This window comes from Tachysurus fulvidraco, chromosome 14 (assembly GCF_022655615.1).
Source record: "Tachysurus fulvidraco isolate hzauxx_2018 chromosome 14, HZAU_PFXX_2.0, whole genome shotgun sequence".
Classification (NCBI taxonomy): domain Eukaryota; kingdom Metazoa; phylum Chordata; class Actinopteri; order Siluriformes; family Bagridae; genus Tachysurus; species Tachysurus fulvidraco.
Window position 1 is genome coordinate 7,749,357 of NC_062531.1, and position 12,708 is coordinate 7,762,064.

A 12,708-nucleotide genomic window follows, 5' to 3' on the forward strand; every position below is an offset into this window, starting at 1 on the left:
TGAAAGAAAAGGAGATTTGGTGTGACATTTCGAAACTACATGCACTTTAATTTTACTACATACGGTATGTGGTATATGTGCTATTAATTAAATATTTAGTGACTTTTTTCTATCAAAATAAGTAAATCGTGAGTACTGCTAACAGCGTTATCATGTTGGCTAAAATAGAAATATTTTTAAGTTAGGTTCAATATGCTTTATGTGCTTTATCTGACTTTAAGTTCACACTCAGTCAGTGCAGTGAATACGGGCACGATAGAGATTTAGAGGTTGCTGTTTAATGTTCTGGTTCTTTGCTTGCGGTGATGTAAATGAGTGAACCATGACAGGCACACGTGCATGAAATCAGCATGATATTATGTAGAGTCAAACAGAAAGGATGTGAAAGAGATAAAGGGAGAGAAAGAGAAGAGAAGGATTTACCCTCCCACATTCTCAATACCCCCCACCTTGATAACATCTTTCTTTTAGTACCACTGTTCTGGCTATGATAAGTCATTTAAATGTGCATACACATTTGTTAAGCTTTCTTGAAACATGGTACAGAAGACAAGACCCAACTACCAATGCCTAATTTTCTGGTAAATCTAAATGAAAGTAAATTAAAAAATCATCTTCTGTATAAATATAATTTAAAGATCATTTAGTTCCATGCGTGTTCTCACAAATGCCTAACAAACATTTTATATTTTTTACACTGTTTTCACATTAGGCACACTTTTTTCCTAAGTGTCAAGATTGACTATTGTGTTGATACAAAAATCTGGACCAAAGCAAGTCTGAGGATGGGTGTTAATAAACAAGGATGAGTGTTAAAGTAGTTCAGCAGATAATCTTGCCACCTCAGAGCTCCAGGGTCCCATGTTCAATCCTGAGCTACCAACCTTAGAGGGTGTCGTACAAACATAGGTGTGGACAACTAATCACTAAATGCAGATTTAAAACCTATTCCATTCTGGAAAAAGATAACATATTTGGCAATATGGGCAAACATATTTCAGTCTAGATGTGTAAAGCTGCAGCCAGATCTGAAGTCAAATATGGATGGTTGTAATATTGGCTGGGGTCAAATACTTGTCTGCTTCATTGTTTATTTAATCATTGTGTCACAATATACTAGCCTTTGGTGTAACAGTTTCTGTCCATTTAAATGTTTGGCATATTGTGTAATGAAGTCCATTTAAAATCTAGGATTATAAAAGGTTGTAAAGTGGAAGGGGGTGAATACTTATGGCAAAGCACCATAGTTATCGTGTTTATTAATACATCAATCTATTCAACACTAGTGATTTTACTGCAGTGGAGATGAAGCAACTCTTGTGCTTTTATTGTGAGTACTCTATTTTATAACTATTTTTATCACAGCCTCCCTACTGTGGAAAACACACTTAGAGAAATAAACACACGTTACATTTGCTGCAAAATCCACACTTTCCAATTGAACAATATTGCTTCAAGTTGGGTTCGTAAATATTTAAATAAAATCTTCCCTATCTTTTAAACTTAAGCCATCACTAGATCTGAGAGTTTAAAACAAAATCCCTTCCTTCTCATGTAAAGTTTTTGTGTGGCAAGAAACAGGTTAAAATGAATCCTTGTGGACGATTGATTAATAATGACGCTTTTTTGAGAGTTACAGAAATAGAGAAACCCTGAAGAGAAAATTAAAACAAATGTGCAAAAAGAATGTAAGATCTGACTGAATCCTTAAACTAACTGAGTACACAGAAAATACAGCATTCATACAAATCCAAAAAGAATTCAGATCTCACTCTGCCAGGACCTGGATTAAATAATCTGCCCCTTGATACATGTCCCATCTTAGTTCATGGAAAATTAAGTAAGTGTGTAAGTGTCAGTTTTCAGCTGTATATTTGCTGTTGCAAATATATTGTCTGTTCACATTATTAGTAAAAAGTTACATTGGAAATGTGCACCTATATGTTTTAAAAAACAAATTACAACAATTTCCATATAGACCTAAAAAAGATCAAAATGGGTCCCATTGAACAATAATATATACGTATCATTCTGGTATCATCCAGTACGTCATTTATATTTATATATGACGATTCCTATAGAATTTTTATTACAGTCCTGCAAGTTTTTCATTGAAATCCTTAAATATTTTTGAACAAGTGTTGATATATATATATATATATATATATATATATATATATATATATATATATATATATATATATATATATATATATACGTATCATTCCAGTATCGGCGGAATTTGCATTATACTGAAGACTGGAAGAACTTAACAAACAGTAAAATTGTAGGACTATGTCAATAATGCATCAGCTGAGTCTAATGGCTTTCAAACAGAGAGACAGGCAGAGAGATTTTTTCCTTAGACAGTTGCCTTAAGTGTAATAGGCTGCCACCAAAGCTCTGAAGTAGAATGTGAATGAATATTGATAGAGAGAAAAAAAACACTTAGCAGTGGAATGTAGAACAAAATTAGAAAGAAATTTAAACAAAATATGTATTGAAATGTTCAAATTCAGTAAACACAATTTCCTTTCATTAAATCATTTATACCTTTCATCAATCTGTCAGGATTTAGCCTGGACTTTTTCCTTGTGTATTTTGTTTACATTTTGTGTTCACGTGTCTGCCTCTCCCTTGTCTATTCCTTCCCGCCTCAGCACACCTGTCCCTTATGTGTCTAATTGTCTTCAGTATTTAGCCGTGCCACTTTGCCTTTAACAGGGCGGAATCCTTGTCTTTTGTTTTGTCTGTATTTCGTTTTGTTTTGTTTTACTATCCTGCATTTGGGCCTGTTTTTAACCCCAGGTTTTCTGACAGACATCCTAGGCACCTAAGAAGTTTTCATCTTGTCTTGATGTCCATCATAGAATGTTCTGACACCTTCATAAAGCTTGATTTTACCCGATATGTCGTTTTTATTTGTTGGGGTGAAAATGTGTTTTAACAGCTTAGTATAATTCTGCTGATCTTCCAAAATCCAAAGGTACTAACAACGAGACCACATGAATGTCATATTTATGGGCAGCAAACAAGACTGTTAACCTTATAACCTTAAATGTCATACGTCATTAATCATGCAGCTATTATTCATGTAGATATTATTAATATGTTTATCAGATTCAGAGACTAGGCATTGGCATATAACCTTGCTCTGGGCATCCATTTTTCGAGCTGAAGCACTGGAACGCTTTTAGATCAGAACTCTGGAGAAGCGAGTGTTAGGGGTTAGAATTCCAAGTACAATGAATTGCAGCATAACATTGTTGGTTTTTAACATTGCATATGACTCTTTAATGTAGATGTTTATTCTTTTCTATTTCTAATGTTAACCGATGGAAAGAAAATCTTTTATTCCTTCCACAAAACAAGGTTCTCAGTTACTGACTCTTATATAATGTGTTATAGTTTCATAAGAAGTGAAGTAAACACTAAACAAAAGCTAAAAACCTTCACAGGAAGTCCTTTTGAAAAATTTCTGAATCAACACTGTTAGTGGTATCTTAGTTGAGTCATGATTAGTTTTTATATATAACAATAAAGTGGTAAGTGCCAAGCTTTGTGTAACCAGGCTTTTTGTGTAACCAAAATGGATAAAATATTGCTTAATAATTTGCAACCTGACTAGAAAATGCTGATAATAATTAATCAGCAGTTCAATCACTCATGTATCCTTTAGCTTCTTTAGGTGATTACAGGAATTCCCTATTGCAAGCAATAAAACAAATCTTCAAAAACAATAATGAGAACAAAAACTTTGTGAATCAGTTTGGGCCCAAACAAAAACAGTTGACGACACATGCCCACACTTTATAGAATAATGATCTGCAAAACATGGCAATTAGCAGTGTTAAACTGTGTTCTCGAAGCTGCAGGAGTCAACATCTCGTCTCGGCGCTGGTGTGCGTGGGCGCCGTGTCGTCTTTGTACGGCTGCTCTCTCTCCTCTCTCAGACTGCGTCTCTGTGCACAGGCTCGGATGGAAAAAAGAACCCAGCAGAGCAGAGCCTCAGACATTCAGGCTGTAGCACATTAGTGGGCGCGTGTAGGAGTTTTTCGATATGCAGGGCTCAGAACTGGCAGCTATTCTACATATATGCACACACTGGAATACAAGAGGAATTGTTGTTCGAGGTGATGTTTCTTCTGTTTGTATACAGTACGTGTGGAGCTTTAGTGTGTGGCCTGGAGACCGAACAGGTTATGCAACAGCTACAGTTCTTCAAAATACTGTACCTGCCAGTAGCAGGAGACTAAAAACACAATTGAGAGAAGTGTGTTCTTCTGTGAATTACGTACGGAATGATTAAAAATAATAATGATGTGCATTTGATTTCATGAGTATGGGTATTAAGCGTTGATATATAATGTTAATCAGAGATGCTCAATAAATAATTAACTGTAAATCTACAATAGGAATGTTTTGGTTGGGGATGAGCTAATCTCAGGGGTGAGTGAACCAAAAAGCCAAAGAGTTCCACTTAAGTTTCACTTCTAACATGCTGTGGTATGAGCTGAAGAGAAAAGTAGCATGCCACTGAAATCTACAGTCTTATAAATCAAGACTAAGTCTAAGCTTTTTTTTTTTTTTATCAGGTCTTGACAAATAAAGTGGTAAGACTTTTATTAAGGGCAGTGTTTTTAGGGCTAAACAGACCTGCTAAAATCGCTAACAAGAAAATCCTGGCAGGCAGAGAAAAGAAAAAAGAATGCCAGCATATGTTGATGGACAGATGGCTCCAAATTAACAGCATGAATGACAAAACATGTACAGATTAACAGCCATATAACTGCAGAAATGTTTTTATTTGTAAGTAACCAAGATAGTGTATAAGCTTAATTTATACAAAAGCCACTTAAATTACATAAGTCTGATCTACAGTTTAAAAAAAAAGTTTTGTAAACAGTTTTGTAACCCATTTGTATTTCCGACATTCATCCAGGCTAACTTTTCTGGCCACGTAGACTAACAGATCGAACCACCAATTTGCACTGAACAACAGTATATTTGTTCTGGTAGATGTTATTTTAAACAAATTGTAAGGGCAACATTTTGTCAAGCAACAGTAAAACACACCATAGCAGAGGAAGTCAGGTGTGAGAACTAATTAGCAGAGGCTCCATTTTTTACCAACCCAAGAGCGCAAAAAATCCAGCATTCATTTAGCACACCAGTAGAAAATCAGTAAATTTTCAGGCCAAAGCTTACTTAAAGTTGGTGTAAAGTAATGAGATGAAGTAACCATCCTTCCCCCATCAATTTACCGTGTCTATTGGATAGAAAAGCAGAAAAGTGTAGTTTCCAGGTGTCTCCTATACTGCAATGTGTCAGAAATCATAAACACTATAACGTATCCTGCCAAATCTGGGCTACATGACACCTATATAAACTCTTAAGACATATTTTAACAGTATGAGGTTGTTTTATGCCACTCTGATAGCCATTTAATGTTTTTATGAATGACATAAACCAGCAATGATTTTAATGCAATGAAATTTTAGTACATTTTACTAAAAATATTTAAGATTATTTATAAAAAATAAATATAAGAATATATGTATAATAATATGGTTGTCAATGTCATTGTAGTGGTATTTACTAAGTTAAAAAAAATCAACTATAATCTTAAATTTAAGTAAATTTGGCTTTGATCATTCTGTGACATCTTATAAGTACATACTTGACATTACACTTGACATAAAAACGGAAAAAATATATCCTTATGACAAGCAATATCTATTATAATAATTATACATAAATGTTTATGAACACTACCTGTAAACAAAGTGTTCCCCACATGATAAATGTATCTCTTAGACCTGGTTTGAAACATGAGCATTTGTTATTTTTTTCACAATGAGACATTTGACAAAAGAGGACAGGAAGGTTTTAAATAGTTGATTTATATATATATTTTTTTTTACCTAAAATGCTATACTGATTAAATTAAGTTGTGACAGTTATACAGAAATTAATTAGGAAAACTCAAAATGTCTCAAGGCATCTGCTATCAGTGCCAGTGCAGTGACTGGCACCATTTCTTTTTGGAACAAAGATCTAGTTCTCTATCACAACTGCTTCCCAAATTCATAAAAGTGAGTTACTTCAAGATAAAGATGTGTTCTATCTATTCAACTATAAATATATAATACAATGTGGAACAACAGCATCCCAACAGGTATTGCACACAAAGCAAAACGTGGCTCAGAGTACCTTTTGAGAAAAGCCACCTGTCTTCATAATAAAGCTGAGATTTTCCCAATAACACTGCACCACCTGAATTTGCTTTCTTTAGAACATCATAAGCATCCACTTTAGACCTTGGGCTTCAAACAATGCACCTTTATCTTTGAAATTCTCTGACCTCAATAAACTTTTCTACAGCTATTAATTTTCATGACACAGATTCAAGAAGGAATGGTTGAGCCTGGGACGGGGCTGAGAAATCGTGCCTTGTGGTGCTTCCTGGTTGGAGTCGTTACAGCACAGACAAGCTGCTTTTTAATAGAGAAGTGTCCTCATAGCTCATGCTCCATATATATTCTTGAATTCCATGTGGTCCTTTCCCTACAGGCTATGCTGTCTGGACTCAGCTTGAGTCTTTCCTGCTTTTCTGCAATACAGTGAAAAAATTTGAGACTGTCCAAGAACCTTTATTTTGTCTTCACCTATTCCGAAACTGTTTATCATGCTAAAGGTTATATGATGCATGATGTTGGATATGTTGTAGATTTTCTTCTACATTACTTTACCTGCAGCACAACAAACTCTTTCAGTCATCTTCAATAACGTTTTTATACTAGTCAGGGGAGCACTATACGCTATACTCTATACGCACCACTCACACACGCACACACACACACACACACACACACACACACACACACACACACACACACACACACACACACACACACACACACACACACACACACACACACACACACACACACACACACATTTCAACGGACAGTTTAGCAATTTAGACAATCTGCCTACCTGCTTACCTAATGTTTTTGCACAGAGAACTTGTGTACACATAACCTTCCACAACCTTCTTACAGGTCCAATTAGGATCAAATAACAATAGTGCTGAATTCTATAAATATCTTGTAGAACATATTAATAGAAATTAAATGTATTTTACATATGTTAATCCACCAACCTCCCTTTTTAGTTTATCCACCTTTGTTGAGTGTTTTACTAATTTCCTGTGCATACCTGTATTGCGTTTCTTTTTATTAGTTTCCTTTTAATAAGTTCTGGGTTGTTCACCTGTCTGGTTTTTCATTATGTTTTGTGTTATAGAGATGTGAGTAGATCCTCTATTATATTCTCAGTGGTAAATTCTTGTTTTGTACCTTGTTTTCTGTTTGTAAACTTTTGAACTTTGATTTTATTTTATTAATTTAATTTACATGTTGGATTAAAATAAAAAAAGCCTGCACCTGTGTTCAGCTTCCCGGACATGCTAGTGTATAACCTTAAACAGAAATACTCACCACATGTCAATCAAACTCGTCTTAAAGCACTATGACATAGAAACTTCTGTTATTTATTGTTACTGTAATGTCTGTGTAGTTTTTCATCCACATCTTTTATGTTTGTTATCCACATTCGTTTTTCTGAAATCCTTCACTAGTCATGTGGTGAAATCTTTCGCCTGTATGCCACAATTCTAAGGTGTCATTATTTACGCTAGGTTCCTTTTCATAGTTTTCTGATCTTGACCTTTGAATGATAATTGTATTTCTAAAAATGAGCATAGACATGCGGGCTTCTGCTATGGATATACATAAATTACAGTTTGCAATATTGCTTAAATGTATAATCTACTCATGTTTTTATTGAGAGACATTTGTGTATCTGGTAAACTTTCTGCTTATACTCAATAAACCTTCAAAGGTGTGTTTTGCAATAGCATTGGAGCACAAAGGTCACCTTCTGATTATGAATAGTATTTCTATAGAGATGTTGATCTTAACATTTGAATGCTTTTGTAAAAATCCAGTGGTTGCTTGTCCATAAGGATTGGTGGGGAACCACTTATACACTTATACATCATCCAGTTCAGATTCATAAAATCCTCATTCACATCCCCATACATTTTAAAATGAATACTGACAATTAAGAAAACTCTTTTGACTGAACAATGATTCAAAAGTGTCACTCGACTCGTCACTCGAGCCTTTGTCATTACCAATGTTGTCCTGTCCCACCAAAATCTATGTTCATGAGCCACTGCAGCTTTATTCTATTACTATTACCTAATACGTCTTATCGGTGCACTGTACTGTATGTTCAACACTGTGGACTGATTGACAACATAGAAATCAAGCCCACGGTATAGGAATATGACTGTGTGCCAACTGGATATCGCAGCACACCCTCATGTTTTTGTGATTCATTGTTTATTTTCACAGTGTGGGCCACTCTATCAGGGAAACAGCCCACTGTCCTGTTGTTCTTAACAGGTTTTAATTTCATTGCCGTCTGTCTTTTAAGCCAAGCTAAACAATCAAATCCTTCTATATCATAAGCCACAGAAATGAAACAAATACGGGTTATAATGCAGCCACTTAAATCATAAGCATCTTGTGTTTTTTTTATTTCACCAGTTAATTATCTTTAAATAGATAACACAAAGGCCTCTGGAATCATTTCTCTGAAACCCCTGTTGCTTTCTTATAGCCATCGACAATTAAAAAGTCCAGGATAGCGTTTATGGCAATTTGTACGACTGTCTACAGACCATGGTTTGCTACAGCCAATGGCTCATTAAGTAATGATGCAACATTTTGTAGTAGACTGCTGTTTATCCGAGTGAGTAATATCTACTAATAGTGTGAACACCTGCCACATACATCCTTTACTTATGACCTTTCACAATAGCACAAGTGTCGGTATAGACCTCATCACATATCACTTTAGCATGCCTGACCACGTTACAGAACACATGGTGCCAAGGCCTGGATTCAGAAACCACTCTAAAAAGTCATTTCACACCAATTACAATTTATGCCACCAGACCCATAATTCTGACTCAAAGCCTGCCACGGTCTGTCTAGCCCAAGGCAGAGCTGCAGATAAAACATAATGCTTTGTTATCATTTTTGTGATTCTTCATTCAGGATAGAAGTCAGCATAGAAGCTCTGAATTTGCTCTTTCTTCCTCCCACTGTTTTACTGTTCAAGCATTAGCATCTATAAATATACTTTAACTTGCTGGAATACTATTATGTGGGAGTTGTATCATTGTACACTACTTAATGTCCAGACGCCATACGGCCAGCCATCACCTGAAACCCTGAACCATTCCAAAAGTAAATGAACTCTGATCAGAGTAAACCATAGTAACATCCCTGCATGTCATTTTGCAATTCCTCCATTCGTGTGTAATGAGCAAAACAAGGGGTGTGTAGTGCTGTTAGGCGCCAGAGAGAGTAAACAGGAAGCAGCTGTTTAAAGAGACGGCACCATTAAGCTCATCGCAATGCCTCGCTCTGCCCCATTGACTTTCACAGCCTCTCCAAAATGCCAGATTAGAGTTAATATGGACTGGGCTGTCAGTAAGGCCTTGAAGAATAGGAAGAATGGAAAAAAATTGTAGAGTTTAATGGATTATGAGTTCATAACACAAGGATGTACCTTTGTCTGTGGGAGAAAAACACAGTCTTTGGTTTAGACATTAAGCTTAAATCAATTCTGGGACCATAATGTTCATTTAAAAGCCTGCTTTCCATTTACCTGGCAATACAAAGTCTCATTGCTCCTTGAAACACCAACATCCTTCTCTCTCTCTCTCTCTCTCTCTCTCTCTCTCTCTCTCTCTCTCTCTCTCTCTCTCTCTCTCTCTCTCTCTCTCTCCTCTCTCTCTCTCTCCCTCTCTTTCTCTCTGTTTGACTGCCACACATTGTGTAAGGCTGATTAGTATCGTATGAGTGCTGTTGATGAAGACCTCTGAATTTGAATATGGCGCAGACAGAAACAACTTTAAGAGTGTTGTTTATTAGCAATGATGTTGCACACCTACATTAAATAAACACTTTAGTTTTGATGGAAATGGGTTAAACATTAATAATAATTAACGTTTACAATTCACACTGATGTCATACTCATACAGTCATACAGTTTAAAGATAATTTAGCTTTGCTTGAAAATAAAAGACACATTGCAGAAATTCTTTAAACATTCTCTCTCTATCTATTGCAATTGTCTCTATATAGTTCCATCTGAAAAATACATGCATTTACCCTTGGAAAAACATTTGAAAAAACAAACAAACTGTTCAGCAGGTGTTGATGTGGTTTAGTAAAGATCTTCACTGGGAGAGAGGTGTTTGGGGATGAGCTAGATGGAAAATCCATACACACCGAGTTTACAAAATGCAAAGCAGAGATCTGAGAAAAAACACTAGAAGACGACCTACCGAGGATTCAGGAGTCCCTCATGATCTGTCAGCATGCAGCTAAAGGCAAAAAACGATAAGGCACTTATTCTAAAAAGCAATCTTGAGAATCAGCTTCTGGCACTAGACGTGAAATTCAAGCAAAAATCAAGAATTCCGAGAACTCGAGAGAAAAATCTGCACAATCTCTGATCCAAGTGTTGGCAAGTGCTTTTCCATGCCATTCATTATAATCCCAGGCCTTGACACCCGCAGGTTAATAAAAAAAATCTCCACTGGCTAATGGCTTATTTCTATTGGCAGGGCATTTGAGGTGATGGAGTGGTGTGTTTCATGTTGTGAATGCTGGCTCTTAAATCCGTCAGCAAAGCCAAATGCAACGCTGCACCCTCTTTTGCTTATCGTGATCTGCATGAATTGGTATGCTTGAATTGGTATGCTCACTGTGCTTACCTATCTAATGACCCAGGCCCCAAAGCATCACCTCTGTTGATGATATGTGCAGAGAGCAAAACATACAGGTAGCCACTGTTTGACTTAATCACCTGAGTCGGGATCCTGAAAGAGATTCTTATATATCAGTGCACATAATTTATGTCTCCGCAGAGTTTTCTCATTTTGAGTTCTATATACAGTATATGGGTAGGGCCAAATTTATTACCTCCATAAACAGTAGAGAAAGGTGGTCCATGCTGCCGTAGACACAGCAATTCCAGAGAGAAATAAGCTAGGACCAAAGTGCTCAAAAATATCAATTCATACTAAGATCTCATTTGGAGACCATCTCTAGGCATCCCAGACAGCAGAGGTTGTTTTCACTCCTGCCTGTGAGCATTGACCTCATAGAACACTATACTGGGACTCCCCCATGACATGTTTGTGTGCAGCCAGCCATATCTTTTGCCTGAACATAATATGAAAGTGGTACAGGGTGAATTGGTGAAAACGCTTGAGATGGAAGTATATGAAACACATTCTACTCATGCCTGTGAATGTGGCAGTCTGTTTCTTTGTAGAATCCAAATGAATGCAGATTAAAAAATTTATGCCTACCTAAATTGTGGATCAGTTGGATCGGTTAGGTGAGGTCTTATATATATATATTCATTTGTTGTTGGTCTGCAGGGTGCAGTGCTAAATTGGTTCTCATCATACCTCACTAACAGAACCTTTTCAGTAATGCTTAATGACTATTCTTCCTCGGTTGCTCCTCTATCATCTGGTGTGCCTCAAGGCTCTATTCTTGGTCCTACTCTGTTCTCACTCTACATGCTGCCACTTGGTCAACTCATCTCCAATCACAATGTTCAATTTCATTTCTATGCTGACGACCTCCAGATCTATCTTCCTGTGATTTTGAGTAATCTTTCTGCATTGGACCCTCTCCATAATTGCCTTCAGGATATCAAACAGTGGCTTTCCCAGAACTTCCTTCATCTGAATGAAGAAAAGACTGAGTACATCCTGTTTAGCCCAGATTCCTCCAGCAGTTCTCTTAGTTTTGGTTCTCTAACACCTCAGTTTGCTCCTACCGTGCGTAACCTGGGTGTTATTTTTGACAAGGGAATGCATTTCGATAAGCAAATCAGTGCAGTAGTGAAGGCGAGCTTTTACCAGTTAAGACTACTCAGCAAGGTAAAATCATTCTTGTCTCAAGCTGACCTTGAAAAAGCTATACATGCCTTCATCAGCTCAAGGATTGACTACTGTAATGCTCTCTACACTGGACTTAATAAATCACTTCTCAATCGGCTTCAAATAGTACAAAATGCGGCAGCACGTCTTCTCTCCAACACCTCCAAACACTCACACATCACCCCTGTCCTCCACTCGCTTCACTGGCTTCCGGTGCGGTTTAGGGTGGAGTATAAGGTCCTTCTCTGTGTGTTCAAGGCCATCAATGGTCTGGCCCCAGCCTATCTCACAGAATTAATAAAGGTCTACCAACCAGCCAGATCTCTCCGCTCCTCTGGACATACCTCTCTGGTCATTCCCAAATACAATTATGAGAAGTTTGGAGGCCGGTCATTTGCCATCAAGGGACCAAAGCTGTGGAACGCACTTCCAGCACATTTACGATCCATCACTGTGCTGAGTGTTTTTAAATCGCAGTTGAAGACATATTTATTCATACAAGCTTTTAACGCATAGACCCGGTTTCAACTGCTATTTTATGGTTCATTGTGTTCTTATTGATTCTATTTATTTTGTTTTTATTGTTGTTTTACTGGAAAGCACCTTGTGCTCCTTTTGGCAGTTGTAAGGTGCTCTATAAATAAAATTTGATTGATTGATTGATT

The 12,708-nt window shown here is 36.7% G+C and overlaps 1 long non-coding RNA gene across 2 annotated transcripts in view; it reads right to left on the reverse strand.

The window, feature by feature from the left end:
- Positions 1 to 10,727, reverse strand: part of LOC125146334 — a 34,263-nt gene extending 23,536 nt beyond the window's left edge. For both annotated transcript variants that reach the window (XR_007144792.1, XR_007144793.1), the window contains exon 1: positions 10,430 to 10,727. This is a non-coding gene — a long non-coding RNA (uncharacterized LOC125146334). The remainder of the gene's footprint in view (positions 1 to 10,429) is intronic.
- Between the last annotated feature and the right edge of the window lie 1,981 nt (positions 10,728 to 12,708).